The sequence below is a fragment of the Ovis aries genome, chromosome 19, assembly GCF_016772045.2.
Source record: "Ovis aries strain OAR_USU_Benz2616 breed Rambouillet chromosome 19, ARS-UI_Ramb_v3.0, whole genome shotgun sequence".
NCBI lineage: Eukaryota > Metazoa > Chordata > Mammalia > Artiodactyla > Bovidae > Ovis > Ovis aries.
Window position 1 is genome coordinate 42844477 of NC_056072.1, and position 27395 is coordinate 42871871.

Sequence of the window (27395 nt, forward strand, 5' to 3'; positions counted from 1 at the left end):
CGCTGCCTCAGGCCCGAGGCATGGAAGAAAGCACAACCCAGTCCCAGGACCATGGTCGACCTAGGGAGACGGACTTCAGGCTGCACTGAATGACTGAGCAACAGGATTAGAAAACGGAGCCCTCCACACAGGCCTTCACCATCAGCTGCCAGAAAATACTGAAAATTCAAATTGTGGCTTCCCTGGTGGCTCAGACGGTAAAGAATCTGACTGCAATGCAGGGAACCCAGGATCTATCCCTGGGTCAGGAAGATGCCCTGGAGAAGGGAATAGCAACCCACTCCATCGCCTGGAGAATTCCATGGACAGAGGAACCTGGCGGGCCACAGTCCATAGGGTCGCAAAAGTGTTGGACACAACCGAGCATGCGTGCAGTGTGTCCTAGCACACGCCTCCCCTCTGGTATCCGTCACCCGCTGTGGGACCCAAGGGCGGACAGGCGGCATGGATGTAGGCCAGGATAAAACCACAGGCAGGGGTGGGATTACATCAGCATGCTGCTGCTGCCTGTATTCCTTAATGGTCTTGATCTTCCCCGGATTGTGCCTGCTAAACACCTTCCACTTCGCCCTAGGCTGAGCGGCTAGGAGACAGTGGCTTGATTGCAGGATCTACAGTGAGATGCCGCTGTGGTCCTCTGCACTTGGGAAAACTGACCCAGTAAGTGCTTGGCTCCAAGGTCTGCCCGCCTCTTGGACTCTGCATTGCATTCGTTCGGCATTTGTATTGTATTTGGTTTTGCGTTAGTATTGTATTTGGTTGCAGTACACCTCCACATACCTGACCCTACGGATATCTCGGAAGAGGGGAGGACCAAGATTGTAAGGGTCAGGCAGGGTATTTGAGGTGGGGTGTGCGGCAGGCTGCAGTCCGTAGTGTTGCAAAGGGCTGGACACAAGTGAAGGGACGTAGCACACACGTACGGTCAGGCCACTCATGGCGGCTGCTCTCTTGCCCTGTGCGCCTCCCCTGCTCGGCCAGCTTCTGCTTCACCTTATCCCCTATGCACAGGGACGTGCTTGCCCTCTGCCCCAGCTCCTGATGGTTCTAATCCTTAGCCCGGAACGGCTCCACCTGCTAGTTTATTGAAAGGAAACACCTGCCCTCATGATGCTCCTTCACCTAAGGGGCTCTGCGGGATATGCCCCAGCTGCTGGTTTCCCTGGTAACCGATGAGGCAACCTATTGTCCATTCATCTATAAATAGCAGCCACCTTCTTCCCTGAGTAGCAAAGATGGCGGCCACGGCTTGTCTGGTGGCCTGCCTGCCTGCCTTACACGCTGGCATGTCGCTCCGGGACCTTTTGCTTCAGAAATGTTAGACCAAGTGCACGTGTTGACGACTCTGTCAATATCTCTGGGCTCTTCTTTCTCAAGGCTGGGCAACCACAAGGCTTGCAGACCTGCGGGGGTAGCCCAGTGCCCTCCCTCCTTCCCCAACCAGTAATCACTGGTTTGTTTCCTACATCGGTGAGTCTGTTTTGCTATATACATATATATATATTTAGATTTGAGGTATAAATGACATCTTCATGTTTGTTTTTTTCCGTCTGACTTTTTTCACTAAGCATGGTGTTCTCCAGGTCCTTTCATGTTGCTACAAAGAGCTGAATGTCGTACTTTGTTAAGGCTGAGAAGTACTCCACTGTGTATGTACACCCCACACCTTAGCCCACTTGTCTGTTGATGAGCACTTGGGTCGTTCCCATCTACTGGCTATTGTAAACGGTACTGCTATGAACATTGGGGTGCATGTCTTTTCCAATTATTGTTTTCATTTGTTCCAGATATATACCCAGGAGTGGGGTTGCTGAATTATACAGTAGTTATTTTTTGTTGTGAGGAAACGCCATCCTGTTTTCCATCATGGCTGAACCAATTTACATTCCTACCAACAGCGTACAAGAGTTCGCTTTTCTCCTTGCCAACGTTTGTTATTTGTTGACCTGTTGATGATGGCGATTCTGACAGGTGTGGGTGATATCTCATCATGGTTTTGATCGGCATTTCTCTGATGGTTAGCGACGTTGAGAGTCCCTTCATGTGCCCATTGGCCATCTGTATATTGTCTTTGGAAAAGAATGGTTGAGTGTTCTGCTGGGGTTTTTTTTTTATTTTTATTTTTGATTGGGTTGTTTGCTTTCTTGGTGTTGAGCTGTATGTTTTGCATGTTGACCCCTTGTCGGTCATGTGGTTGGCGGTATTTCCTCCCATTCAGAGGGTTACCGTCACTTTGTGGATGATTTCCTTTGCTGTGCAGGGGCTTTTGTGTCGGCTTGGGTGCAGTTGGTATGTTTTGGCTGTTGTCTCTCTTGCCTTGGGAGAACAGGGGACTGCTGCTGTGTGGTGCCCCGCCTGCACCCTCTTGGGAGCTCTGCAGTCTCAGATCTTGCCCTTGGGTCTCTCGTCCATTCTGAGCGCCTGTGCGCGGCATGGAGGAATGCTCCGGTCTCGCGTCCTGCACGTGGCCGTCCCGTCTTCCCAGCACCATGTAGCGAAATGGTTGTCTCTTGTCCGTTATATACTCTTGCCTTTTTCAGTTTTTCCTCTTTAAGAATAAGTCTTTAATAGTGATGATCTCAAAATCTACAACTTTTAGTTGTCTCATAAGGTTTTAAGTGTGTTTGAACTTTTGAAATGCCTTTTGGTGTTAAAAAAAAATGAGGTGACACCCACTTTCCACTTCATTTTATGGTAAAATAATGTTTATCAAAATTCAATAAGGACAGTAAAAGAAAAGTAAATTACAGGGTGATCCACTCATCCATTGATGCAAAAAAAAAAAAAAAAGTACTAGGCAAGACTGCAAAATCCCGCAGCCAGGGCTTGGTGGCCCTGGAATTGCTTTGAGCCCATGGGCTACAGCCGTCTCCTTGCCGTGGGTCTAGTCTGTGCCTGAGCAGGTCAGGGACTCCGGCCAGAAATGACCACAGGCTCTGTCTCAGAATCCTACCATTCCAGAACCAGGCCAGAGTTAGTGGAAAGTTCCAGTGGCGGTTTTTCCAGGGATGCCTCATCCAGGCTCCGCCAGGTGAACCTGGGGGAAAGGGAGAGAGATGTCCCAGGGTGATTTTGCTGGCCCGGTCCTGTCCACTGGCATGTGGCCTGTGGGCAGTCCCCTGCCCTTACTCTGCCCACAGCCAGGAGCCTCCCAGCTACGAAGCCTGGGCCTGCATCCCCAGGAGCTGCAGACACCTGCAGGAGGTGAGACTGAAGACTGTCGGGCGCAGATGTGACACACTGGCCCTCAGGGCCCAAGCTTTCTGCTTCCACCTCCTGCCACCATCCCAGGGCAAGGGCTTGGCCGGCGTGGGAGGCTGGGCTCCTTGGCAGGGCTGTACGGGGACAGTCTCCTGCAGAGAGCCCGGCCTCCTCCCAGGCTCACCCCCGCACAGGGCAGGTCATGGCCTGGGGGTACCCTACCCTGGCAGCGGAGCCATCAGGGAAGACTTCCTGGAGAAGGTGCTACCTAAGCAGAGCCCTGGAGGGGTGTGCCAGGCCAAGGGGAGGGCGACAGTGTTCCAGGTGAAGGCAGGCAGGCAGAAGCTGGGCAGGGCTGGGGCAGGGGAGAGTGCTGTAGGAGACGACACGGGGGCCAGAGGCTGGGGGAACTGGGCCAAGCAGCTGGGCGTGAGACATGTCTGTTGGCCAGCTGGGAGTCAGCAGTAGCTTCACAACGGGGGCCCCAGCCATGAAGTCAGGAGAACCTCGGTTTGCGTCCTGGCTTTCCTGCTCACTAGCTTCATGACGTTGGCGACCTCCTTGACCTCAGCTTTCTCATGTATGAAACTGGGTTAATAACAGAACCTACAAAACACAGCACTTGACACATTGTAAAGGCTTAGCAAAGGGCTGCTTACTATTTGTTATTCTATCTGATCAGAGTTGGTCAGCTCCTTCCGGCTGGCCATGCGGAGCTGCCAACCATCAGCAATATGTATCCTTCCGAGATGATACTGAAGCCCAGGAGTGGGGGCGGGAACAGGGGGTCGGGGGAACAGGAGAAATGGATCTTTGTGCTCCACCAGAGGCCGGGGAGTGAGAGAGAAAGGTCAAGCAGATTTGCTTCCTTGCAGGGAACAGGTTGTACTAGCAGCCGTACCTGATCAAAGCCAGATAAATTGGCTCTTTTCCCTCTTTATTTTCCTAACTTTCCACAACACTCCATTTTCATCCTTTTTAAAAGTGGACTTTGCTCCTCTAGTTTTAAGAGTTTTCTCATGTATTACTCAAATACTATATGATAGAAAAATCAGAAAGTACAGAAAAGGAAAACAAAAGTACAATCACCCATTATTCTTGCGTCCAGCATAACCACTGCTGACATGCGGTGTGAATCCTTTCAGACTCAGCGGTCCACGCTGTCACTGTGTGGGAGGCGGACCCGTGAGGACTTGCCCCCCAGTCTGCGGTAGGTCACACACCCTTGTCTGTGGTGCCTTTCTCGCCGGTGCATCAAGTCCCGTGAGTACAGGCCTGCCGCCGTGTGCTTAGCCAGCCCTTGATTTGGAGGTATTTGGTTTGTTTTTGTGCTTCCACGTCGCAGTAGATGTATTTTGGTGCACACCCCTTGTCCTTTCCTTGGGATAAATCCCACTGTTAGGCTCATGGATGTGTTTCTATGAAGTAACATATAAAATGCTATGTGTATATGAGGATGTTCAGACTCCCCAAGAAGAGGGAGCAGGGCCATGTCAGGATTTTGACAGAGCTCGTTTCCCAGAGGTGAGAATCTCAGCTGCAGAAACCATAATCTCCAGAATGTGACTCGACTCATTCTTCAATCTCTTACTGAGCACTTTTGCAACGTGGACCCACAGGGCTTCAAATAACTTTATTTCAAGGAAATAATAATATCCCATTTAGTGAGTGATCATGATGCGCCAGGTGCCGTCTCACAGCAACCTCATGATGTCGGCACTACTGCTGTCCCCAGAGCTCAGAGAGGTTAGGTGCCTGGCCTCAGGCCACACAGCAGGGCAGCGGTGAACGCGGGAATCAGACCCAGGCGGGCGGCAGTCTCACGGCCCACTCCCTCAGCCGTGGGCCTGGCCCAGCATCACCCCCCGGTGCAGTGGGGGTTCCCAGAGCCAGGGGGCATGCCCTGAAGCAGCAGTTCCCTTGCTTCTCTAGATCAGGTTGTCACGGCTCTCCGGGCTGAGTTTCCTCCAGGGAACTTCCCGCGAGAGTACCTGCCTGACCCACGGTGGTCCAGCAGAGAGAGGGTGTAGCAGATTTGGGATTCTTTGGGCAGAACTACCCCCTCCCTGACAGTAAAGAATCTGCCTGCAATGCAGGAGACCGGGTTCAATCCCTGGGTTGGGAAAAATCCCCTGGAGAAGGAAATGGCAACCCACTCCAGTGTTCTTGCCTGGAGAATCCCATGGACAGAGGAGCCTGGCAGGCTACAGTCCATGTGGTCACAAGGATTCGGACACAACTGAGTGTCTCACAAACATACCCCCCACCCCCCCACACACCCTCCCTGTCCAGCCACCTCTTTTTACACCAAGGCTCGTGTATGGAGCAGCCCAGACTTAGGACACCTTTATCTGGCACATAGCAGTCAACCCCACATGCTGGGGCAGGCCCGTGTTTCCTTGAGCTAAACCAGCCACAGCTCTGCCCGCCACTCAGGTGGAAAGCACGGTGGCCCTTGGACGTTCAGTGAGTCCTCTGGGAGCAATACAGTGACAGTTTTCCAAGAGCTGGACTTGCTGAGCACTTACTGTGCCCCACACCTAAATGGGTGACAGAGCTAGGGATCGACACGAAGGCAGTCTTGCCCCCAGGGCCCACAGCTTTCTGCCGCTAACCCTCAGGAAACCCAAGAAACTTGGGTTTCCAGATTTGGGCAGAATTCAGCCACCAGGCAGTGAGCACCTGGGGGCAGGGACCAGGCCTTCCTCATCCCAACAGACCAAGCCTCCCGGACGAGGGATCCTGCGCTGGACAAACCTGGGGTGCGGCCCCTGTTTGCCACCTGCCAGCTGTGCAACCTTGGGAGTTACTTAACCCCTCTCCACCTCGGTTTCATCATCTGTGAATGGGGACTAGTGGTGGCCATTTATTGATAGTGTGGAGGCCGCAGGCAGCAAGCCAGATGAGTCAGCAGAGCAGGAATCAGACGCGATTCCTGCCCACCCCGCTGCGTGCTGTGCCTGACTCAGGAAGTGGCTATCACCGGTGCGGTCATGACCTGCCAGTGACTGAACTGTTGCCTCCTCGGGTTCGATACAAAGTCTCCACAAGGGAACAGCCTCAGGCTGTCTAGCTCCCAACTAGGAATTATGATGATGAAACAGTCATGGAGACAGCTCAGATGTATTGACTGCAGACTATGAGTCAGGCGCCAGTTCTCAGCACTTCCCATGTTAACTATTCAAGACCCAGCCCTGGGAGAAGGTGGCAGCTCCCCACACTGACCCTCCAGGGAGGAGAGATGGGGTCAGCAGCCACCCCCAGGCCAGCCCGTCTGTGCCTCGGGCCTGGGGGGGTGTCCCCCCAGGAGACCCCAGGCCCCACATCCACTTCTGGGAGCTGGAAAAATGTCTTTACCACCTCACTAACCGTTCTGATGGTTTGGGGTTGGGGTGGTCTGCACAGGGCTGGAGAAACAGAATATGGGAAGTGTTGGGGAGAACTGGCTTCCAAGCCTCTGTAGGGCCTGGGGCAGCGCTCTGAAAACCCGTGTTGATTGTAAGCGAGGGTTCCATTTCTAGAGCACTGGTGCTCGGGTACTGGGCCTTCATTGTTTTCAGTCGCTCAGTCGTGTCTGAGTCTTTGCAACCCCACGGGCTGCAGCACACCAGGCTTTCCTATCCTTCACTATCTCCCAGAGTTTGCTCAGTTCCGTGTCCATTGAGTTGGTGATGCCATCCAACCATCTCATCCTCTGTCATCCCTGCTCCTCCTGCCCTCAATCTTTTCAGCATCAGGGTCTTTTCCAATGAGTTGGCTCTTTACATCAGGTGGCCAAAGTATTGGAGCTTCAGCATCAGTCTTTCTAGTGAATATTCAGGGTTGGATTCCTTTAGGATTGCCTGGTTTGCCTGTTTTGTTTTTTTGTTTTTTTTTCTGTATGCATAGAAAGCATAGAAAGAAAGACTGGAAGGGTATATCTACCAAATGTTAACCTTGATTATCTTAACTATGGAGGGGCTATGGGGGGATATAATGGTCATTGTGTGATTTTTTTTTTTTAACTTTCTACATTGTCAACAATGAGCAAGTATTAATTTTATGCTCAGAAGAAAGTAACATTTCTGTAAGTTCAGCACCCACCCCATTTTATAAAAGAACTGAAGCCATTTGCTTCATTTGGGCTAAGCCATTTGCCCAAGGTCACACAACAAGAAGGACATGGCCGTCTCTCCTTTTCCCACGACCGTGCCCGGAAAACAGCCCAATCCTGCCAGCTCGCCTGGCTCCCCCAGAGAGTCCCCTGAGAGAACTGCAGATCCCTGCAGATCTTGGGAACGTGGCCAGTGGAAAAAATACATGTAAGCCCCCATTCCCGCTCCATGGACTCGCCGCTTATTCATAAATAAAAGAATGCCCAGGCTATTCTGGGCACCTGTAATTTTCTACTTGAATAACCAGGGAAGTGGCTGTCTGCCCGCCTCTCTGCCCCACTCACGGCGCCGGAACGGGGGAAACGCAATCTCCCCTGGTGTAACGGGATCTGGGGCCAGGCCTCACTGCTGATTTCCTCATCCCTGCCCCGTTCCAGAAAGCCCCAGTGTCCCACAGGCCACCCCCACGGGGGACTAGGGAGGGAGACTCCAGGCTGGGTTTGGATGCTGCGGAATAGGTTTCTTGCAGGTGCTGAAACCAAACCCCAGTTCCACCACGTGCAGCTGTGGGATGCTGGGCAAGTGACTCAACCTCTCTGAGCCCTAGTTTCTTCACCTGCAACATGGGAATAATGACCCCATCTTGCAGGTTTGGTGGCGGTGAGGCGTCTGGCTCTTAGGCTAGTTGTTGTTGGGCAGCTGGTGTTACTCCAGGTGTGAGGAAGGGGCTGTTCCAGAAAGAGACCCACATGGGATTGTCGGGTAGTCATCTGACTCTGCTGATGAGCTCTGTGCTCTTAGATAAGCAAAGTGAAAGTCATGTCTGACTCTTTGTGACCCCGTGGACTGCAGCCCGCCAGGCTCCTCTGTCCGTGTGATTTCCCAGGCAAGAATACTGGAGTGGGCTGCCATTTCCTTCTCCAGGGACCTTCCCACCCAGGGGTTGAAACTGCGTCTCCTTTATTGGCAGATTTTTTTTTTTTTTTTTTTTTACCATCTGAGCCACCAGGGAAGCCCAGATAAGGAAATCCCCTTAACTATTTGAAGCAAAGTTGTTGTTTTTTTTCTGTGTATCAAAGTAATTACGATAAGTATTAAAAAAATTTTAAGTGAATGGAGAAAATTAATCATAACTCTTAACTGCTATTTATTGAGCATCTACTCTGTTCTAAATCCTTCTGGGTGCTTTACATGCATTCACTTAATTCTCCCAAACCTACTCCTGTTCAGAAAGTAAAACACTGGGGCTCGGAGAGATGATGGGACTCCCGTGAGGTCACACTGCTGGCAAGTGAGGCAGAAATAAAACCCAGACCTCTCACTCTCCAAAGCCCACTGGTTTTCTATCGTAGTGTTACACATTACTACAGAACCTGCAGCTTCCATATCTGTCCAGTTCCCGTGGGCTAGAGTCCTAGCCTCGTTTAGGCACATCCTCTGCTCAGAACCTCAAGAGGGATTGGTCAGGCTGGGCTCTCATCTGGAGGCTGACTGGGGCAGAATCTACTTCTGAGCTCATTCAGGTTGTTTGCAGAGTTCAGTTCCCTGTGGTTGTAGGACGGAGGGCCCAGGTGCTTGCTGATTGCTGGTTGGAAGTTGTCCTCAGCTCTTTGAGGCCACCCACGGTTCTAGAGGCTGCAAGCCATTCCTGGTCTTGTGTATGTCTCAGCAGTTCTGCTCACTCTATCAAGTCAGCAAGGAGAATCTCTTTGATCTCTTTATACGCACGTGCCCCCCCCATTACCATAGTTATATGTGTATACCATCACCTTTGCCATAGTCTAGTGTTAGAATCAAGTCACAGGTCCCATCCACACTCAGAGGGAGGGGCTTATACCCAGGTGTGAAAACAGAAGGCAGGGTTACTTTGAGATATCTCATGCTCTTCTCCCCACCAGTTTCCTCACCTCCACCCTCCAGGAGAAAGCTCAGAGCTGGCAACTGTGAAGTAACTCTCACACTGCCAACTCCTGGTCATGTGCTGGGCCAAGAAAAGTGGTCCTCTTGGGACAATGACTCATGACATTTAAGAAACATCTGAACCCCCCAACCCTTAGTCCCACAGGTCCAGAGGCAGAGCAGAGATGGGCAGGACATCATGTTCAATCTCAGAAGACTTGCCAGACAGTTGGAAAAATATACCAGCCAAGTGCTCTTTTGTAGGATCCCTGAGTTAAGAGGGAATAAAAGCTAATTTAGCAGCTCTTACAGCAGAAAGTCCAGGAGCAATGGCTTCAGGTAAGGCTGCATCCAGGGTCTTTATAAAGTCTTCAAAACCTAGTCCCCCTCTTCATCATGGCTGGACTTTGCTCTGGTTGGTCCTGTTTCTGGGCCAGTCCCCCCTCAAAGAAACTACCAGGGGCTGCAGACTTGTATCATCCTTAGAGCTAGAAGGGAGACAAAGACGGGCAAGAGCATGGCTTGTGACAAGAAGTCATCGGAAATGAACTTGAGAGAGGAGGTTGAAATGTAGAAAGACTGAAATGCAGACAGCAAGACTCACCTTGACTCTGTGGTCCAACATTTTCCAGTGCCTTCCACAAGGTTTTAGCAGGTGTTAGATGAGCCAGCAGTTTCCGGGCCCGCAGTCTGGGTTAAGGCCAGCTAAACAAGTGTCTTTCCTGCAGAGCCCCTGCATGTTTGCACTTCCAGCTGAGAATCTTTGAGAGCAGAGCTGTGGGCTACAGCATCCCCTAAGGAGTAGTTCTCAGTACTTCATTTTGAGAAGTGCTGCTCTGGGTCGTAGGGAGCCACTGAAGGCAGCAGAGCGAGGAAGCAAGTCAGCAAACGTGTTCTGGGGAGAAGGCAGTGGAAGCCCACTTGGGGGTGACCATAAGCATCCATACGAAGGATGATGATCACCCAGACCAGGGAGTCCGGGGCAGAAATAGGAATGCAGGTGCATGGTGAGATGGGGGACATAAGGAAAATGTATAGGTGGGTTCAGAAAAAAACCTGCTTTTTGGTGACGGTGACAGTGAAATTTGGTTTTGATTTTAGCTTTTCCACTGAAAGCAGGGGCAGTACTGGGACAACACATGGGCTTGGAAGTCCAAAAAATTGGTTTTCGGCTCTCCAACTCTGCCATTTGGGCATGTGACTGTGTCCACACAAACTGTGATTCCCTCACTTGTTAAATGAGGACATCGAGTCCTTTTTCTCAGGGATCTTGTGAGTATTCCAAGATAAATACAGGGAGAGACACTGCTCAGCCGTGATGGAGAAACTGGTACCAGACGAACCCAAAATATCACAACACCTGGCAAAGTAAAAGGCAGCTGCTCTCAGACAGCGGAGTGTGTGTGTGTGCGTGTGTGTGTACACGTGTCTGCACACACGTGTGTGTGTGTGTGTGTGTGTGTGTGTGAGTGAGTGAGTGTCGCCTCAGTCGTGTCTGACTCTTTGCTACCCCATGGACTGTAGCCCAACCAGGCTCCTCTGTCCATGGGATTTCCCAGGCAAGAATACTGGAGTGGATAGCCATTCCTTCTCCAGAGGATCTTCCCGACCCAGGGATTGAACCCAGGTCTCCTGCACTGCAGGCGGTGTCTTTACCATCTGAGCCACCAGAAAAGCAAGCACCATTGGTGCTTCGATTCTGAGAGAAGGGAAACTCACCAGGTGAGTCCCTCAGCATGTAGTCCTTCATCCTGGGACAATTCCCAGGGCATGGTTCAGCGCACAGAGGGCCAAACAGAGCACGACCGTCCCGCTGAGTGCAAGGGGCAGCGATCAGAGTTTGGGGCAACCAAAGAAGAAATGTACAGGCCAAGACAATGGAGGGGAGGGAGCTGCAGAGCCAGGGGGCCCCAGAAGTCTGTGCGAGTCTCCCAGGACCCACAAGTCCTTGTCTAAAGGTTTGGCTATGCCAGCCCAGAGCAGAACTATCCAAGGTTTGCCAGAGGGCCGCTGACAGGGGGTCGAGAACAGACTGAGATACTTCAAGTCAGGCAGTGCTGGGAGACATGGGACCGACCCTCACCCCAGGTATCAGGCCAAGACAGGAGAAAGGCCAGGCCCTACAAGTGGGGACTGTGCTCTAGTGGAAAGCAGTTCCAGACCTGCCCAGTAAGTAAGTAAAGTCACTCAGTCATGTCCGACTCTTTGTGACCCCGTGGACTGCAGCCCACCAGGCTCCTCAGTCCATGGGATTCTCCAGGCAAGAATACTGGAGTGGGTTGCCATCTCCTTCTCCAGGGGATCTTTCTGACCCAGGGATCAAACCCCGGTCTCCCGTACTGGAGGCAGACACTTTAACCTCTGAGCCACCAGGGAAGCCCCCAGACCTGCCCAAACACAGCCTAAAGCCAAATCCTTCAAGGTCTTCAGAGGAGGGAGTTGGGAGGCGAGACCTTTCATGTTAGGGAGGCTTGGGAAGGAACTTGGGCTTAGCTCCTCCCCTAGCAAAGTGTAAAACCAAGCCCGTGAGATTTCAAAGGGATCAACTGTTAACTGAACTGCCTGCTAACATAAAATTTAACACTGTTCAAAAGAAAACAGAACCCAGAGTCCCTACAACACCTCACACACACACGCACAAACATCCAGTATGTGAGCTACATTTTCTAGACATGCAAAAAAAAAAAAAAAACACACCAGGAAACTGTGGTCCTTAGTCAAGTAGATCCTACAGGCAGTAGACAGTGATCCTAAGACTGTCCAGAGGTCAGTTTAGCAGATACAAACCCGAAAACAGCTGTTCCAGGATTCGGCACTTAGCAGATACCCAACGAAGGCAGCTGTTCTTCTCCACTTGAGCAAGTAACCATTCGTCCCCCAGAAGGCTTTGAAACCCAAGGGTAAAGAAATAGAGGGAAATGAACTGTCTCCATAGACTGAGTTCTCTCTGTGCCACTAGGCAGGGCTTGGGGTGGGAGGGCTGCTCGTGCCGTAATGACAGATGAGTCATGACCCTATCACCAACTCACTGTGGAGTCCCTCGGTGCCCTGTGCCTCAGTTTCCCCATTTATATAATGGGGTGAACGTAGGTCATCTCAAAGGGCCCTTTCTCTCCAGGCTTCTTAGTTTGTCTGCTACAGGAGCTGTTCTCAGCCAGGATCCTCGCTGAGCTAGGGCCCAGAAGGAGCAGTTGGAGGAGGAATTGGATCTGCTGCCAGTGCCTTGAGGGGAACAAGTGGTAGAATGTCTCTCTCCAAGGTACAATAACTCAGGGCTGCGGGCAGAGCCTGGGCTCATTTTCCAAAGGAAACTTTCTTGAGAAGCATCTCCTAGCAACCAGCTCCACCGACATACAAGCTTCAGGGACCTCAGCTGGAACACAAAGGCTTTCTGTGGCTCCCTTCTTCAAAAGCCCGGGTTGGAACTGACTGTCTGCCAAGATGCTAATGTGATGCCCAGAAAGTGCATGGTGGGGCACTCGGTGGGCAGGGGATGTGGGATGGTACACACCCACAGCCTCAAGCCCCTTTCCCTCTGTGCAACTACCAGCAGTCTAGTTTCAAGGCTCAGAGCTAGGACTTCACATCTGAGTTCAAAACCTGCTTCTGTCTCTTGTTAGCTGTGTTCAGTTCAGTTCAGTTGCTCAGTCGTGCCCGACTCTGTGACCCCACGGACTGTAGCACGCCAGGCTTCCCTGTCCATCGCCAGCTCCCGGAGCCTTCTCAAACTCATGTCCATCAAGTCAGTGATGCCATCCAACCATCTCATTCTCTGTCGTCCCCTTCTCCTCCCACGCTCAATCTTTCCCAGCATCAGGGTCTTTTCCAATGACTCAGTTCTTCACATCAGGTGGCCCAAGTAGTGGAGTTTCAGCTTCAGCATCAGTTCTTCCAGTGAATATTCAGGATTGATTTCCTTTAGCATGGACTGGTTGGATCTCCTTGCAGTCCTCGGGTCTCTCAAGAGTCTTCTCCAACACCACAATTCAAAAGCATCAATTCTTCGGTGCTCAGCTTTCTTTATAGTCCAACTCTCACATCCATACATGACTACTGGAAGGTTACTGTGTAACCTTGGGCAAGTTACTTCACCCCTCTGAGCCACAGTTTCCCCAGCTATAAAATGGGGATAATAATATGTAGAGGGTTGGTGCTCCACCCACATCCCCTTTACTGGTCCAGCACACCCATCTCCTAGCTGCTGTAAGCATCCGCTGCTAACAACTGCACTCTCCTCAAAACTGTTACCCTCGCTGATGGGAGGGACGTCACCCGGAGACATTTGGGCAGTTGACCCCACCTCCCTGGTTATCCTTTCCTGTTGTCCTATAGCCAGTGACCAACTGATAGGGCAGAATAAGAGCCCAGTGTCCTTGCCTCAGAGTGGGGCAGAGCTGTGGCTTCGCTTCACGGAATCATGCTTAACCAAGATGTCAGCAGAACCCACATCCTTGCTCAACCTCTCCTGCCCCATCCTGCTTCCCTCCCTATTGCTTCACAGATTTCCTAAGAGAGCTCTCCCTCAACAAATCACCTGCTTGGAGTCCCCACGTCAGGGGAGACTGGGAGATCCAAAGCCACGAGAGTAGCTATGTCTTAGGCCACTGCGAGGATCCAGTGAGAGTGTGTGTATGAAGTACCCACTAGTGCCTGGCACACAGGATGTGCTCAGTAAAGGGACATCATTATCTTAACTCTTCCTCTTATCTTTATTATTATAATCAAAGATAGTCCTGGGATCAGAGGGTGCTTCTAATGTGAAGAAGAGCTAGAGGCCGTCTTAGTATGAGGGGATAAGATTTGCATTTAGATTGGCTAATACATTTGAAACAGAGTTATTAACTTTCTTTGTTTCCTAAGCTAATATTAACAAATTATTCTATTATAAAAACAATACAAGTTCATTGCAAAAAAAAAAAAAAAAGAAAACCACTCCAAGGAAGTGCAGAGAATTGCAAAAATGAATTAATGAGTAAATAAAATTCCCTACCACTTGAGTATAATCAGTGAGGGCATTCACTCATATTCTTCCAAACATCTGCCACATAAGTTCACATAAAATATGTATAGAGATATATACATAATACCAATATTCGTATATGCAACCATATCCATATTGATCAAGGCTGTGGTTTTTCCAGTGGTCATGTATGGATGTGAGAGTTGGACTATAAAGAAAGCTGAGCACTGAAGAATTGAAGCTTTTGAACTGTGGTGTTGGAGAAGACTCTTGAGAGTCCCTTGGACTGCAAGGAGATCCAACCAGTCCATTCTGAAGGAGATCAGTCCTGAGTGTTCATTGGAAAGACTGATGTTAAAGCTGAAACTCCAATACTTTGGCCACCTGATGTGAAAAACTGACTTATCTGAAAAGACCCTGATGCTGGGGAAAGATTGAAGGCGGGAGGAGAAGGGGACGACAGAGGATGAGATGGTTGGATGGCATCACTGACTCAATGGACATGAATTTGGGTAAACTCTGGGAGTTGGTGATGGACAGGGAGGCCTGGCATGCTGCAGTCCATGGGGTTGCAAAGAGTCGGACATGACTAAGTGACTGAACTGAACTGATATGTATATATAAAACACCAAATCCATAACATAACACTGCGTATTTAATAATGAAGTGATTTTTCCCACTTCATTTTCTCATATGATATTGGGTATCTTCTGTGTTAGTAAACACAGATCTACAGTGTCCATTGTAGCCACAGATTGTTACATTTTATGGACATAATACAACTTATTTAACTAGACCCCTATCTAGACATGTACCTTTTTGCCAATGTTTTTTACTGTTATGAATTTTATTTTTTATTTTTGGCTGTGCTGGGCTTTTCTCTAGTTGTGAGTGGGAGCCACTGTCTAGCTGCACTGTGACAGGCTTCTCATTGCAGGGGCTTTTCTCGTTGCACGGGTTCTAGAGCACTCGGACTTCAGTTGTCGTGGAATGTGGGCTCAGTTGTGGCAGCCAGGCTTAGCTGCTCCACAACATGTGGGATCTTCCAAGATCCGGGATCAAACCCATGTCCCCCGTATTGGCAGGTGGAGTCTTTACCACTGAGCCATGAGGCAAGCTCGTACTAGTATGAATGATGCTGGTTAACGCAAATCCTTGACAATGTTTCTTTGCGTATGTGTTTGGCTACTAACACAAATTCCTAGGGATGGATGGCGTGGATACCGGCATGGTCCTCCCTGCAGGTGTGCGCCTGCATGGCCATGGCCCCACACCAGGTGTCCAGCACTCTCAACACTAGGTACCATTTTGTTTTCATTTCTGCCAATCTGACAGGTGAAAAACAGCACTCCATTGTTAACTGAGTGTGCACTTCCTTGGTTTCTGGAGAGGCCAAGTATCTTTTCTTACATTTGCAGGCCATTTGGATTTTGCTGGCTGATGAATGCCATTGTCCAGTCTTTGGCAAGGGCCTTGTGGGCGTCTCCACCCCCCCCCCCCCCCCCCCGGCTCCCCCCGCCCCCGACCAGCAAGCCACAGGCTCAGTGGCTCCCCTGGAGTGTTACTTGTACACAAGCAGCAAAGCTGTGCTTCCTGCAAGACTGGCCTCCCAGGGAAGCTGAGTCCTCACTCTCAGATCCCCCCAGGCAACCAGAGCTGGGATTAGTACAGTCCACTCCTTGCCCTCAAGGTGCACCCTCCCCCGCCCAGAAAAGTCTCCTCTTGGCCCCATCCACATCCCCACACCAAAGAGATTTTAGAAACCAGATCTGCTTAAAGGGAGAAAAAAAAAAAAAATCTATTCTCAAATTCCAAACCCACCCAGCAAACAAATTCCAGGGCTGATTATTAGCATGACTTGAGGAATCTTTTTTCAAAACATTCCTTTAAAGTTCAGTGCTCCTGAGAGGTTAAAATGAGATTGTACATATGCCAAGATCTATCACCATTGAAAATGCCCCAGCCACTGACCCAGGGATCCTCCTGGTAAGAATTTCCCCTCCAAGACTATACTTTCAGGGATCATTTCTATAGTTTGTTACTAGAGAAGTTTCTCTGATCGTGCAGTGCAGCGTGAATGCAGCTGCCAATTGATGATCGTCACCATCTGAGTGGTTTCACTTAAAAAAAAAAAAAAAAAAAGAATTTCCCCTCCAGGTGGGCGTACAGAAGGCCATACGTGAAATGCTCACAACAGCAAAATAAGAGGTGGCATCCTAAATGTGCGTCAATAAGGACCTACAAAAAAAAAAAAGTTACGAATGACATTAACCGGGAAACATTGTTTAAAGAGTAAAATAATACACTGAAACTGAATGTGCTTGTGTGGAAAGATGCCTGGGAGACGTTGTAAAGTGAGAACAGCAAGTTACCGAAGAGTGTTTTGTGTTTGCATTTTTTCACAAGGAGAGAGCTGTTCTAGATGTTTATGGAAGTGGAGACGATTCTTGGGTGGAGGGGTAGGAAGTAATAAAGGTTTCATCTTGCAGAGAGACTTGGGGTTAGCGTATTTGGAGATTTTTTTAAATCATGCTTTACACTCACCTGCGTTGCTTAAATTACTAGCATGAATGTGCTCTGCTTTTATATAATGAAAAAACATAACAGTTTAAATGAATAATACTAGTTGTGATCAACAATAATAGTTGTGATCAATAATCACATGATCATTGGTAATGGTTGGGACAGCAGGATGGTGGTTAAACAGCTGATTGAACGCCAGTTACGTGCCGGGCACTGTGTTTTCTGTCATTCACTGAAAACCAGCTCTATTTTGATCCCCATTTTATACAGGAGGAAACCTGAGTCCTAGGTTAAGAGGCTGATTAAGGCTCCATGTCATTACGAAGCCCTGGCTCTTTGCTCAGGGTGTGGTTCTGGTGCCCCAACAGGTCCTGGTTGTGTGTGGGCTCTGTCAGGACCTCTGCACGTGGGTCCCTCCTGGTAGGCTGGGTACTTTCCCAAGGGCAGCTGCTCTGCCATCTGTGCCTATGATGTGACTTTTCTCCTTCCCTCACCTCGCTCCTCACAGTTCGGCTGTCCAATACAGGCTACTGAATTTAATGAAAAATAAGAATAAAACTTCATACCCGCCATGGCACCGGTCACATTTCAGGGTCTGAACAGCCACATGTGACTCGTGGCTGCTGTATGCTCAGCATAGATTGGGAGCATTCCCATCGCCATATAAGTTTCTACTGGCTAGCACTGCCTCATCACAGCTTTAGAGCCAGGCAGACCTGGGCTCAGCGTACTCTTCCACTTACTGACAGAGTCAGCTGGGAAAGTTACGTAAGCTTCTGAGCCCCTGTGTTCTCATCTGTAAGAGAGGATGGCACTATAGCTACTTTCTAGTTCTTACGGGCGTCCCAGGTGGTAAAGAATCCCCTGCCAACGCAGGTTCAGTCCCTGGGTCGGGAAGATCCTCTGGAGAAGGAAATGGCAACCCTCTCTGGTTTTCTTGCCTGGAGAATCCCACAGACCAAGGAGCCTGGTGGGCTGCAGTCCCTGGGGTCACAGTCAGACACGACTGAGCACACACACACGCATAGCTGCTTCACTGGCTGTTGCAGGGCCTGAGATCACGCCTGTTGCGTGGTTAGCCGAGGCCTGTCACAGGAGCAGCTTAAAGGGTAGCGAGGGAGGCAGAGCTCTGCAGTCAATTTCCTGACCTTGGACAAGTCCCCTCACTGCTCCCAGCCCCTGCCTCCTAAACTGTAAAACAGGGTGGATGTCAGCTACCCTGAAAGGCTGCAGGTAGTTGCGCCCAGGGAAAGCCAAGGTCCTTCTCTCCTCTGTCTGAGAAAAGGCAGCTTCTGTCGGGTAATGCATTCTCATGAGCCCTGGGAATAAAGGATTCCAGAAGAAGGAATCCAGAGACCAATGTGCCAACAAAGGAAAGCTCTGCCTTCAAAAGGAAACAATCACAGGATGCTGTTTTGTCACCCATCAGATCAGGGAGGGGAGGAAATGGTTTGAACTTTTAATTAGAAGATAACAAATAGAAACTGCAACCATCATAAGTATTACCACTCAATGAACTTTGAGAAACTGAAAGTATGTTTAAGCACTCCTCAGATCAAGAAACAGAACATCAACAACACCCCAGAGCCCTCATTGTGCCCCTCCCAACCACTGTCACCCAGCTGCTAGCCTAACTTCCAATACAGCAGATGAGTATTTATTTATATTTAAATATTGGGCTTCCATTGTGGCTCAGCCGGTAAAGAATCTGCCAGCAATGCAGGAGACCTAGGTTTGATAAATATTTTATTTATTTACATTTAAATATTTATTTTTATTTGGCTTTTATAACCGGGCCTTAGTTGTGGCCTGCAGACTCTTTAGCTGTGGCACGTGGGGTCCAGTTCCCCAACCAGGGATTGAACTGGGGCCCCCTGCATTGCGAGCGTGAAGTCTTAATTGCTGGACCACTGGGGAAGTTCCCATAGATTAGATTAGTTTTTAGTAGACAGACTTAGATCCCTAACACCCAGAGTTAGGGTGTAGACCATGCAGTGGTCTCAGACAGTGACAGTGGGCATTTGAAATGGTACATACGTGCTGGAGGAGTTACCAAACCAAAACTTGGGTCCGCTTACTCGCAGTAAAGCCAATCAACTAACACTGGGGTAGGGAAGGAAAGTGCAGTGTTTCAGTGAAAAGTGAAGTCGCTCGGTCGTGTCCGACTTTTTGCGACCCGTGGACTGTAGCCCACCAAGCTCCTCCATCCATGGGATTCTCCAGGCACGAGTACTGGAGTGGGTTGCCATTTCCTTCTTCAGTTTATTGTAAGGCGCCATACAAACAGTCTGGAACAGCTAATACTCAGAAAGCCCCAACTCTCCGATAGGTTTCAGCAATGGATGTTTAAAGGCAGAGTGAGGGGGAGTCTGTGACACAGCCCTCTGGCTGCTGGTGAGGCAACAGGGCGGTGTCACAGGAGTCAACGTCATCAGCCCTTAGGCTGCAGAAGCCTGGGGGCTGCGTGCTCATGGTCACCAAGCCCTTGGCTTCTTCCCTCTGGCGGGGGTTTTCGCATCTGTGAAACAACTCAGGAAGTGCTTGCCAGATACTGTTATCTAGGTACTTCAGGGAGGAGCTGCAGCAGAGGGCGTGGGGGAGGGGTCTGTCCCGGGAAGGCCCATGGGATCCAGCTCGGTTCCAGTTCCCCCCTTTGCTCTGATACTCCTCAATCCTGAGAAGGAGAGCAGGGGCGACGAGTGCTATAGCTACTTCCTGGTGAACAGGGGTGAAGTCAGTTTTCCAGAATTAGAGAAGAGGAAGTCATTAACTTTCAAAGAATTCTTGAATCCAGCATCAGTATTTTGCATTACGAAAAAGTTACCTCTGTTTTTCATGGCTTTGTCATAGCACCCAGACCGGCATTTGAAAATTAGTAGACATCACAGGATAATGATCAGCATGTACCCTTGAGGTGTTGTCCAAAGGAGTCCTCCTATTCCATATGGCACCCAGGACAGTAAGTTATGGAGAGGGTCCTCTGTAGAAATGTCTTGTAACGCAAGCAATGTTCTGAATTACTCTATTTATTTGGGTTTCCCTTTTTCCAGGGATATTAATATATACCCAAAGAATCTGGTGCCTTCTGCTAAGAGTCTATAGTTTGAGCTCTCTTGTCACTACTGTTCCTAAAGTTAAGGGAAAAGGTTCACGATGATAAGAGGAGACCTTCAGACACCAAGGTTGCAGTTGGCAGCTGCTAGCAGATGCTGTCTTGAGAATGGCTGCCGGCGTCTGTAAGTCCCGGACAGTTCAGAAGATTCAGGTTCTCAGCCATACACAATCATGTCTGAAATCACGTCCACAACAGCCACCTTCTTTTCCCTCGGTTGTCTGAACAAAAGACTGTTTTGATTGGTAAAGGCGTCCTTCTCCTCAATGGCGAAACCAGATGTACAATGTATGGGTTTTTAAAAAATGCTTCTTTGATTCTGGCCACGCTGGGCCTCCGCTGGTGCACAGGCTTTTCCCTAGCCGTGGCACGTAGGGGCTACTCTCCAGCTGCAGCCCGCAGGTTGCTCCTTGTGGTGGCTTCTCTTGTTTCAGAGCACAGGCTCAAGGCACTCGGACGTCCGTACTTGGGGAGTGTGGACTCAGTAGAGGCTCCTGGGCTCTAGAGCACAGGCTCGGTAGGCGTGGTACATGGGCATAGTTGCCACGAGGCTTGTGGGATCTTCCCAGAGCAAGGATTGAACCTGTATCCCCTGCATTGGCCTGAGCAACCCTAACCACCGGACCACCAGGGAAGCCCAGCAATGTATGTTTAATAAGCCACAAAACAGGCCACTCTGGTCAGTCAAGTTAAGCCATATATAAAGCCAGAATGACCTTCCCATACCTCAGTATGTGAAGGTTTTTTTCCCATCCTTTCCCCTTTCGATAGAGCGAAGTGTTTGACCCCCGGCGCCACAGGGGCCCCGCCTGCCCTGGTTCATCCTGTCCCTCAGTGCTAGGCCGACTTTTTGTTTATATGTATTTTCCCGGTTGTCCACATTGGGGCAAACTAATCAGACATAGTCAGTAGCTCAGAGGTTTGTTCCCAGGGAAAGATTATACAGGCTATACATCTTATCAGTCACACAGACACGGTGCGTGTACTGTCAGGAATAGACTGACAGCAAGCAGTGTTAGATAGGGCTGGCCAAAAAGTTTGTTGGGATTTTCCCATAACATCTTAAGGAAAAACTTGAATAATCTTTTTGGCCAATCCAATACATCACACTCTGCAACAGCTCTGCTTGTTTCCCCACTGTAAAGCGGTCCAGGGGACTCTCAAGAGTCTTCTCCAACACCACAGTTCAAAAGTATCAATTCTTCGGTGCTCAGCTTTCTTTATGGTCCAGCTTACATCCATACATGACTACTCTACTGGAAAAGCCGTAGCTTTCCCTGTACTGACCTTTGTTGGCAAAGTTATGTCTCTGCTTTTTAATATGCTGTCTAGGTTGGTCATAGCTTTTCTCCCAAGGAGCTAGCATCTTTTAATTTCATGGCTGCAGTCACCATCTGCAGTGATTTTGGAGCCCAAGAAAATAAAGTCTGCCACTGTTTCCATTGTTTCCCCATCTATTTGCTGTTAAGTGATGGGACCGCTTTCTATAAAGAAAGCTGAGCACCAAAGAATTGATGCTTTTGAACTGTGGTGTTGGAGAAAACTCTTGAGAGTCCCTTAGACTGCAAGGAGATCCAACCAATCCATCCTAAAGGAAATCAGTCCTGAATATTCACTAGAAGGACTGATGCTGAAGCTGAAACTCCAATACTTTGGTCACCTGATGTGAAGAACTGATTCATTTGAAAAGACCCTGATGCTGGGAAAGATTGAAGGCAGGAGGAGAAGGGGACGATAGAGGAGGGTATGGTTGGATGGCATCACCAACTCAATGGACACGACTTTGAGTAAACTCCAGGAGTTGGTGATGGACAGGGAAGGCTGGTGTGCTGCAGTCCATGGGGTCGAAGAGAATTGGACACAACTGAGCAACAGAACTGATGGCACCGGATGCCATGATCTTAGTTTTTTGAATATTGAGTTTTAAGCCAGCTTTTCACTCTCCTGTTTCACCTTTATCAAGCGGCTCTTCAGTTCCTCTTCACTTTCTGCCATTAGGGTGATGTCATCTGCATATCTGAGGTTACTGATATTTCTCCCGGCAATCTTGATTCTAGCTTGTGCTTCATCCAGCCCAGCATTTCTCATGATGTACTCTGCATAGAAGTTAAATAAGCAGGGTGACAATATACAGCCTTGATGTACTCCTTTTCCTACTTGGAACCAATCTTGTTCCATGTCCAGTTCTGACTGTTGCTTCTTGACCTGCATACAGATTTCTCAAGAGGCAGGTCAGGTGGTCTGGTATTCCTATCTCTTTCAGAATTTTCCACAGTTTCTTGTGATCCACACAGTCAAAGGCTTTGGCATAGTCAATGAAGCAGATGTTTTTCTGGAATTCTCTTGCTTTTTCTCTGATCCAACAGATGTTGGCAATTTGATCTCTAGTTCCTCTGCCTTATCTAAATCCAGCTTGAACATCTGATAGTTCTTGGTTCATGTACTTTTGAAGCCTACCTTGGAGAACTTTGAGCATTACTTTACTAGCATGTGAGATGAGTGCAATTGTGCAGTAGTTTGAGCATTCTTTTGCATTGCCTTTCTTTGGGATTGGAATGAAAAGTGACCTTTTCCAGTCTTGTGGCCATTGCTAAGTTTTCCAAATTTGCTGGTATATTGAATGCAGCACTTTCACAGCATCATCTTTTAGGATTTTAAGTAGCTCACCTGCAATTCCATCACCTCTACTAGCTTTGTTCATAGTGATGCTTCCTAAGGCACTTGACTTTGCACTCCAGGATGTCTGGCTTTAGATGAGTGATCATACCATCGTGATTATCTGGGTCATGCAGATCTTTTTTGCATAGTTCTTCTGTGTATTCTTGCCACCTCTTCTTAATATCTTCTGCTCTGTTAGGTCCATGCCGTTTCTGTCCTTTATTGTGCCCATCTTTGCATGAAATATTCCATTGGTATCTCTAATTTTCTTGAAGAGATCTCTAGTCTTTCCCATTCTATTGTTCTCCTCTGTTTCTTTGCACTGATCTCTGAGGAAGGCTTTCTTATCTCTCTTTCCTATTCTTTTGAACTCTGAATTCAGATGGATTTATCTTTCCTTTTCTCCTTTGCCTTTAGCTTCTCTTATTTTCTCAGCTATTTGTAAGGCCTCCTCAGACAACCGTTTTGCCATTTTGCATTTCTTCTTCTTGGGGATGGTCTTGATTACTGCCTTCTGTACAATGTTATGAACTTCTGTCCATAGTTGTTCAGGCAGTCTGTCCAGCAGATCTAACCCCTTGAATCTGTCCCTTCCACTGTGTAATCTAGGGCATTTGATTGAGGTCATACCTGAATGGTCTAGTGATCTAATAGATCACATGGGCTCTCTTAAATTGACCGTGTTGGAACTTTTCATAAGGAATTTCAGATTTTCAGAATTTCAGAATTTCAAAAGGCCTTTCAAGGCCAGGAATGCCACACCAAGGGCTTGTCAAAGATTCCATCTTATAGCTTTAGGTGAATTCCTCCCTTCCCAAGTTCCCCAGAATATCTTACGATTCTTGCATCTGTTAGGAGGTGACCTGCTTTGTTTACCTGATAAAGCTGCTGGGAACCTAAAGAGTTTTCCAGTTTCTGTAGGATTCAGGTAGAAAAAAAGATCAATGTTTCAATTCTACTTACAAAGGTATAATTGACCAAGTCCCTACAAAGCATAATTAGCTTAGGCCAAAAAAGTTTTCCTAGATTTGGAAAACACAGATTAAAAGTCAGTAATATTTCAGATAAAACTAAAAAATTACAACCACATTTCTTTAGTTTGGGCTTCCCTGGTGGCTCAGATGGTAAAGAATCTGCCAGCAATGCAGGATACCCAGGTTCAATGATCCATGGGTCGGGAAGATCCCCTGGAGAAGGGAATGGCTTCTCACTCCAGTATTGCTGCCTGGAAAATCCCATGGATGAGGAGCCTGGCAGGCTACAGTCCATGGGGTCCCAAAGAGTTGAACACGACTTAGGGAAAGACTTTTCATTAGTTCCGCCAAGCCCAGGTAACTAATCCTTTTTGATAAGCTTTATGAAATCAGTCTCCATTACATGTTTAAAATTTCTTATCCAAGTTCAGCAGCATGCTCTGAAAGTTACCAGAAACCCATACTCATCAAAAAGTCCTTTCTGTGACTCCGAGATGAAACATGTTTGCAAGGCATCAATGTAACTAGCTATGAATTACAAAATAGTTTTAAAAAAGCAAGGTTAAAGATATGATTTCAGTGTTATTGACAAAAGAAGTTTAAACAAGTTGCTGACACAGCATTTTAAGATAACTAAGATTATGACTGGTAACATTATACCAGGACATATCCAAATTTCACAAACATCCTGTAGTTTCTAGAATGTGTCGACTTAAAAAAATGTACCACCTGAGAGTTGTGAGCCAAGATTTATTGGGGGCAATGTAAGGACTGCAGCCGGGGAGACAGCCCCTTAGATAGCTCTGAGAAACTGCTCCAAAGAGGCAGGGGGCAGGTCAGTATATATGTTATTTTGGTGAAGGGGGAGTTCATGTAATCAAGCAGATGTTTTTCCAAAAAGTTTCTACTAGTCTCATGAAGCTTCTGCTAGTCACGAGAAATAGTAATCACCGTGAAGCATTTTAGTGGTTTTCTAGATAAGAGGAGACACAAGAATTGAGCTCATAAAATCAATTCCTAAGAATATCTAACTCTCTGAAGACCTGTTTTTCTTGCCAGTTTTCCCTGAGCACAGAGAGCCGCACTTCTGCTTTCCACCCTGAACGCCTTTCAGGGCCTGCTGAAGGTCAGCAGCTGCAGCAGCGCATGATCCAGTGCTTGCAGAGGGAGATGGCAAGTGCCCGTAGCGAGTGCCGCTGTGTAGTTGGCAAATATTGATAGCATTTACCTATCAAGTATCATCTGAGAAGGCTTATCACTCACTCAACAATGCTTCCTGTGTAATTTAACATACCACATAATCCTAGTTATGTTTCTTTCTGAGATGACTTAGATGTAGCATCCCAAAGTTAGCTGAACTTTGAATTCAGTAATGAATTTTATAAATCATTAAATTCATACGAAGTTCATTTTTTTTTTCAGACAGACTCTGCAACAGAAATAACATGAACTTATTGGCCAGTAATAAACCTCAGTAGAGTAAAAGTAAAACATGTCTGTATTGATTAAACAAGTGAGTTTAAGCTAGCTTTAATATCAGATGTTAATTTCATATTGAACATTTCCTAGATCTGAACCTGAAACTTTTCCTGGCCAGTTTCTATTATACTTAGAAGTATTTAATTAGTAAGAGCTTGCTTTTAAGTCAATTAAATAGAGTTCATTTACAAGTTTATTTTTACATAAAGACAGAACCAGAGATCTTACAGGTTTTCAGCTTCAGATTATAAAGATCTCTGTTTTTCCCCTCAGTCTCAGAGACTACAGAAGATCAATAAATTCCTCAGAGTCCAGGCAGAACGTTTTCATTTTAAAAGCACAGAGAGAGAAATGCAAGTTCCTCCTTGGAAACAGGCTCCTCTGTCCATAGGATTCTCCAGGCCATAATACTGGAGTGGGTTGCCATGCCCTCCTCCAGGAGGTCTTCCCAACCCAGGGATTGAACCCAGGTCTCCCACATTGCAGGCAGATTCTTTACCATCTGAGCCACCAGGGAAGCCCAGGAATACTGGAGTGGGTAGCCTATCCCTTCTTCAGGAATCAAACCAGGTCTCCTACTTTGCAGGCTGAGCTACCAGGGAAGCCCAAGTAAAGGACAGTAATAGACAATAATACGTATTATTCAGTCACATTCACATGTTTCACTTTCAGAGGAACATGAATCCACATTCAGGTTACTAGGACCTTCACTGAAGGTCAAAACCAGGAAGAGAGAACACAACTTGGACTCAGGTACAAAGACACTCATGTACACACACACCCAAAGTAAAATCCAAACCAGTTCCGAAAGGCTTTCTTTGATAGAATAGCAGAGCTGGTCTCGGCCAGGCAGCAGCGAGCAGTGGGATGCATCCCAATCTCAATGCCCTGCCCAGGAACTGAACCTGGGTGGCCTGGGTGAAAACCAGGAATCCTAGCCACCAAACCCGCCCAGGGCTAGAGGCTAGAAGCTGTTTCTCCCCTGGATCTTTGCCCTCAGTGAAAAGTTCATTTATCACAGAGGCAGAAACTGCAAACGCAGGTACAAAGTTTACTATTAGAGACACAACACAACACCAAGTGGCAGACCACACAGAGAAACTGTTGAGATAGAAGCAAGGCAGAGATGCACACGCAGAGAGAAAGGGTGTCGGCAGGCCCCCTAGTGAGGAGGAGTTCGGGAGACGGGCCGTTGGGTCATTTGTGTTAGGCAGTTCTTCTGGGACTTTGTCTTCCTTCAGGCCAATTATCTGGTTTCTTTTTCTATACCTGACCTGCCCTGGGACCCTACCCGGGACCCTCCCCGGGACCCTCCCCTGGGGTGTGCACGAACCCCTCAGCCAAGATGGGTCTTAAAGGAGCAAGAAGGCTTCTGGGAGGAGCAAGACGCATTATGGCCTGGCATTATCCCCTGACCTTTGACCTACAGGGAGCCCTTCTGCACATGTGTAGTGTCTCCCTTGTCCCAAAAGACGGGGAAATGGAGATCTCTCAATCCTGCACTCAAACAGGAGTTTGCCCTTCTTTGTCCTTGCCATGACTATGACTTTAAGGTGTTTACAAGAGACCAACACTGGCTATTTACCCTGTTTCCATTTCGGAGGGCAAATAGGAGGCTGACTCTAAATGCCTGAACTGGAACCCACCCATCTCTTGTCTCAGGAAATGCAAACAGGAGGCCGGCTGTAAATGTCTAACTTGGAGCCGTCTCCTACCTCAGGGCCATTGTTCTCTATATTTCTGGATGTGCTGAGGCCAAACAGTGTTACAGTTGTGAAAAAAAATCATTTTATTTCATTTCTAGGAGCATAGCTGAAGGTCTCCCAGTTCTGCAAAACATACCCTAGCAGCACACAGGCAGAAGAGAGCTCTGATTACCCGTACTTAATCATTCACGGCAGGCATTATCAGACAGCAAGCACACAAACCAGACCAATGCAAAATGGTCTCTGAGGATCCCAGTTCTTTAACCCCAGAAAGGGAAATTCCCAGCCCACACCCAGAGAGTCAAAAACAAAGCCAAAAGACGGTGCTCGAGGCCAAAGGGGAGGACCCAACCAGTGTCCCTCAGAGATGAAGCCAGCAGGACCAAGCCTTAGTCCAAAAGAAAAATCACAACCAGTGCTCAAGGTCGCCGTTTGTTGCAGGGAGGAGGACCCCTTCCAGGGCCCAAGAGGGGTGCTTGTCTCACACTTGGAAATGAATTATCCGAGGAGATGCGCGTGCTGACAAAGCGAGAGACTTTACTGGGAGGGGAAGCCCGGTCAGAGAGCAGCCGGCGAGGGAGCCCAGGAGGACTGCTCTGCTACGTGGCTCACAGTCTTGGGTTTTATGGTGATGGGATTAGTTTCCAGGTAGTTTCCTGGTTGTCTCTGGCCGATGATTCTGACTCAGAGTCTTTCCTAGTGGTGCACGCATTGCTACACAAGTTGGCCGCGAGTGCTCAGGGCTGTCCCTGAGTCACAGGTGCTCAGGCAGGTGCTAGATGGGACCTG

At 48.4% G+C, this 27395-nt stretch overlaps 1 protein-coding gene and 1 pseudogene across 3 annotated transcripts in view; both read left to right on the plus strand.

Moving 5' to 3' along the window:
• Positions 1–27395, plus strand: part of FAM107A (family with sequence similarity 107 member A) — a 98013-nt gene that overhangs the window by 14001 nt on the left and 56617 nt on the right. Inside the window, exon 1 of one of the 3 annotated variants that reach the window (XM_012099792.5) lies at positions 1229–1470. The exons of the other annotated variants lie outside the window; for them this stretch is intronic. The gene's annotated coding sequence lies outside the window, so the exon portion shown is untranslated. Of the gene's footprint in view, positions 1–1228; positions 1471–27395 lie in introns of those variants that run through there. 3 annotated transcript variants of the gene reach the window in all.
• On the plus strand, positions 16158–16270 carry LOC121817313 (small nucleolar RNA U3; annotated as a pseudogene).